This window comes from Petaurus breviceps, unplaced genomic scaffold (genome assembly GCF_028583685.1).
Source record: "Petaurus breviceps papuanus isolate PSGF00001 unplaced genomic scaffold, PetGlider_PUasm1.0 118, whole genome shotgun sequence".
NCBI classification, from domain to species: Eukaryota; Metazoa; Chordata; class Mammalia; order Diprotodontia; family Petauridae; genus Petaurus; species Petaurus breviceps.
Window position 1 is genome coordinate 25,044,335 of NW_027185616.1, and position 5,656 is coordinate 25,049,990.

The following is a 5,656-nucleotide window of genomic DNA, read 5'->3' on the forward strand; positions in this document are numbered from 1 at the left end:
AGCTATCACTGAAACCAGCCTCCCCCTGATGATAGAGCCTTTCCAGTACTGGCTGTATCTTCACTCCTTCCCCCTGGATCACTGATAAACACTGGAAAGATCCCATTTCTACTTCCAAGATCTCCTCCTCCTTCAGTAATCTCTCTCCTTTTGAGGTTCATGCTAATTATGTCTACTACCTAGTCAAAATCTTGGTAGTTCTTGTCTACAGTCCACCCTCCCCCAGGTCACTCTTCTTCCTTGCTTGGTGAATTTGATACCTGGCTTGCAATTTTTCTTTCCTCCTCAACTCCTGCCCTCATACTTGGGGACTTTAGTATACTTTTTATTCACCTTCAAACACTCTAACCTCTCAGTTCCTCAACCTACTCACTCCTTATGGTCTATTTCTCTACCTTTCCTCAATCACACAGAAAGATGATCATACACCTGGCCATACTAACATGCACGTATACACCACTCTTTGTTCAAAAAATTCAAAATCCCAACCATAATCTATTGACTTTCCATCTCTCTCTCTCTGCCTATCCGTACCAAACCACATTCTTCATCCACATTGTGAATTCCAATAGCTCATCATATCACTTCTCTCCCAGGGTTCTCTCCTCTTGGCTTGCTATTCTCTCCTCTTTTCTCCTTTTGACTCTATGGTAAAGCACTTCAGCTCTAGACTGTCTCCTTGGAAGGGAGAGGAAGAATGGGGGAAATTATCTCACATAAAGAAATTGTGTAAAGCAGAATTTTACAGTGGAGGTGAAAATGGCGGGGGGGTGAGAAGGGAGCAATGCTTGAACTTTACTGTCAGGTGAATTGGTTCAAAGAGGAAAGCAAGATACTGAATTTCCATTCATTTACATTGAGGCCAACGCAACATCAGGTCCTATGAGTCTTAGACTGGACATCAAAAGGTAGCCTTCCAAAAAAGTGGTGGAAAGTTTTCTAAAACATTCCTATATAATCTACTTGAATGAAGTTATGTCTTCAGGGCCTTTAAATATTCCTGCACAAAGGGATTTTTCTTCTAATCCCCATGATTCAGTACCCATTTCTTAGGTTTCAGGTCTATTCCATTGACTATGGTCATTATAGAGAAAGCAAAGGCATATAAGCAAAGGCATTTAAAGTTCTTTACCCCATAGAACCAAAACAAATAGATCAATTTGAATGAACACATTCTTTTTTTTTTTTTTTAAGTAATCAGGTTTAAGTAACTTACTCAAGGTTACATGGCTAGTTATTTCTGGGTATGGTGCTGAGTGTCTGAGCCCGGGATTCAATCTTCAGGTCATCCCAACACTGGAGCTGGTGCTCTTACTCGCTGAGCCACCTGGCTGCCCCTAAGCAATTGGGGTTAAGTAACTTGCTCAAGGTTACACGGCCAGGTGTTTCTGGGTGGGTGCTAAGTGTCTGAACCTGGGATTCGATCTCCAGGTCATCCTGACATTGGAGCCAATGCTCTTACTCGCTGTGCTACCTGGCCACCCCAACACATTCTTTTAAGGATAAGCATATTCTAGACAGAATAAAGCAAAAGACACTGAATTCAGTATTGCCTTTGCAGCTATCTAAGGAGCAGCAGATGTTTCAGACTAGTGTTAGGAGGAAGAATGGTATAAATTTGTTTTTTGAGTCCCTGTTCAATTTGTGCTGGTGAATCAATGAGTATATATAGTTGCTACTAGGGGAAACCTTTCCTTAGAAGGTAAACCATTGAGGGGAAAGATAGTTAAGAATTGTTTTGTTTGTCTGTAATTACCACAGTCAATTGAATAGAGCATTCTAAGCAATCAATACCAAACCATGGGGATTGGCACAAAAATTCCTTTTGTGACAGAATATTCCAAGGCATTCAAGACATTGCTTCATTCCAGTATATTTATTGGGATCTTCTTGCAAGCTTTTCAACACTGTTTTGAAAAGCTGTCTTTTGATTTCCAGTGTAAGACTTATATGGACAATATTTTCTTTTTTTTTTTTTTTACCTCAATGTAATAGAGCTGAACCCTAAGCAATGGGTACTGTACCATGGGGATTAGAGCAAAAGTCTCTTTGTAAAAGAATATTCCAAGGCACTCAACAAATTACTTCATTCCAGTAGATTATATAGAGGTCTTCTTGAAGGCTTTACAACACTGTTTTGAAAAGTTGCCTTTTGATGTCCAGTGTAAGACTCACAGAACTCAATGTTGCCTCAGCCTCAATATAAACAAATAGGAATTCTGTATCTTGCTTTCCTCTAAATCTAGCTAAAAGCTTTCCAAGCAGAGAATGTTTTCTTTCAAATGGACACAATGCAATAGAAAGCTGGAACATCTGCTGACATTCAGGGCACTTATTTGATTTCCTAAATCCTCACTATTCTCTTCATTGCATCAAGCCTGTTAAGGTACCATTAGATTTGATTTGTTTAAAAAGGTTTCATCTCTTTCAGTAAATGTTCTTCCAAGGAAAATCCATTTTTCTAATTGAATTAGAGGAAAAGGTGTTAACAGGACTCAAAATGCTAGAAATTCCATAGTCTTGATCTATTACGATATATTGAATCCAATTAAACAAAACAAGTCTTGATGAAATACAATCTTTTCCATTCAATCATTTATCTTCTAAGAATAGCAACTATAGATTTCCATTGATTCACATGTGAAAATTGAAAAGGTACTCAAACAAAATAGGATGTGCTTCATACCATTTTTCTCTTAATGTTAGTTTTAAACATTAAATTCTCTTTGTTCCATTGCAAATGAAACATTGGATTCAATGTCTTTTACTTTATTCTCTCTTGACTATATTATCCTTTTCAAGAACGTGCTGATCATTAAAAATGAAGAGGGTATGTGGTCACTCACAGACTAGAACACAGGCCAGGAATATAAGAAACACAACACTCTTCAGATCGTGCCACTTTGGAAGAACTGAAAACTTACAGGTCCCTTGAATTATCTCTGAAAATAGCTAAACAAAACCCTTGATGCATAGGATAGTGCACTCTCCATCCTGGAAGAAGAGCCCCACTTTGGTAAAGAATTAAAAGTCAAGAAATAGGCTGGAAAAATGAGAAAACAACAGAAAAAATTCTGACCAACGATAATATGGTGACAAGGAAGATCAAAATACACATTCAAAAGAAGACAACAAAGTCAAAACTCCTACATCCAAAGCCTCCAAGAAAAAATATGAATTGGTCTCAGGTGATGGAAGAGCTCAAAAGGGATTTTCAAAATCAAATAAAATAGGTAGAAAAAAATTGGGAAGAGAAATGTGAATCATGCAAGAACATCATGAAAAAAGAGTCAACAGCTTGGTGAAGGAGGAACAAAAAATACTGAAGAAAATAACACCTTAAAAAGCAGACTAAGCCAAATGGTAAACGGTCAAAAAACCAATGAGAAGAAAAATGCCTTGAAAAGCAGAATTGGCCAAATGAAAAAAAAGAGGTACAAAAATTCACTGAAGAAAATAATTCATTAAAAATTAGAATGGAACAAGTTGAAGTGAATGACTCTATAAGACACCAAGAAACAATGAAACAAAACCCAAAAAGAAGTCAGTTTTCAGATGAAGTAATCAAAATTATCTATAGCCATATGAAAAAATGCTCCAGGGGCAGCTAAGTGGTGCAATGAATAGAGTACCAGCCCTGGAGTCAGGAGGACCTGAATTCAAATCCAGCCTCAGACACTTAACACAAAAACTAGCCATGTGACCTTGGGCAAGTCATTTAACCCCAACTGCCCTCCAAAAAAAAGCAGAGAAAAAATGCTCTAAATCCCTCTTGATTAGAGAAATGTAAATTAAAATAATTTTGAGGTACTACCTTATACCTCTCAAATTGGCTAGTATTACAGAAAAGAAAATTGGCAAATGTTGAGGATGTGGGAAAATTGAGACACTAATGCATTGCTGGTGGAATTATAAACTGATTCAATCATTATGTAAAGCAATTTAGAACTATGCCCAAAGGCCTATAAAACCAACCACACCCTTTGATCCAGAAATACCAGTACTAGATCTATATTCCAAAAGAGACAAAAAACAAAAAGAGAAAGGGCCTATGTGTACAAAAATATTTATAGCATATATACTGACATTTATGGTGTCAAAGATTTGGAAATTGAGGGGATATCCATCAATTGGGGAATGGCTAAACAAGTTGTAGTATATGAATGTGATGGAATATTATTGTGCTTTAAGAAATGATGAGCAGGATGCTCTCAGAAAAACCTGGACTTACATGAACTTATATAAAGTTAAATGAACCATGAGAGCATTGTACACATTAGCAACAATATCATAAGATGATTGATGTGAAAGACTTAGCTGTTCTCAGCAATACAATGAGCCGAGACAACTCTGAAGGACTTAGGACAAAAAGTGCTATCCATCCCCAGAGAAAGAACTGACAGAGTCTGAATACAGATAGCAGCATACTTTTTAAACTTTCTTTATTTTTCTTGGGTTTTTATTTTGGTCTGTGTTTTCTTTTATATCATGACTAATGTGGAAATGTGTTTTGAATGGCTATGCATGCATAACCCATATCAAATTGCTTGCCTTCTTAATGAGGGAGGGGGGAGGGAGGAAGAGAGTTTGGAACTCAATCTTAAAAACAAATGTTGAAAATTGTTTTTACCTATAATTGAAGGAAAACAAAATACTAAATAAACATGTATATGCTGCCAACAATAAACTACATACATACATATGATTAAACTGAGATTAATGATTATTAACAACCAATAGTTTGGTGAGTTTCAGAGTTCTCTCCTTCTTCCAAATTTCTGATTTTAAAAAATTCTGTCTCTTAAAGGACATTGCTGATAATGAGATTGGACTAACCATAAAAATGAAGAGGTTAAGAGTAGGGGTGTGCGAGACCCCAAAAATACCAACATGCCGGGTCCTGCCAAATGAATTTGACTCGTCCAGTACCCCACCCTGGTGGAAGCTATTGTGCTCTCCTCGGGCTTGGGTGGGATATGCATTCTTTGAATAGACAGACCAAAGTTGTGGGTGGTCTGGTAGAGAGATAGTTTCTCTGTTGTGGGGAGACATGATGTCACTCTCAACCGCTCATTGAACACCTAAGGTATATAAACTGTGAGCTCACACCATGATTGTCTTTAGTCTAAGAGAGACAGCTAAATGACCATACTTTTATTAGTAACTTGCTGACCTTATAAGTAAAAAGATTCAATTACCCAGAAATTATGTCTCTCAGACCTTTTTAATTGTCACAAAACAATATTATCTTTCTCTCAATAAAGAATTCTGGAATACTTCAAAATCACACAGGTTATATTAAGATATCTGGAAACATAGAATATGCCATAATTTAACATAATATATAACCTATAGAACATAACACTCCATATAATATACAACTTATAGGAGTTAGCATAACAGACAGATAAAAAAATTAACACAACAGTCAACAAAGTTAGGTTCATTACTGGTAAATATAATACAATGCATATTCACATCAAATTGTATGTAACTTGCCATAGTATAATGTAATAGAAATGATATGTTGCTTGCAATTGGAGAAAGTCTCCAGGAATAAATGACACATAGTACATATAACAGTTATATGCAATAACAAATATTATGGTCACATACACATGCATAAGTAGCAATATTACATTTATAATATTGCATA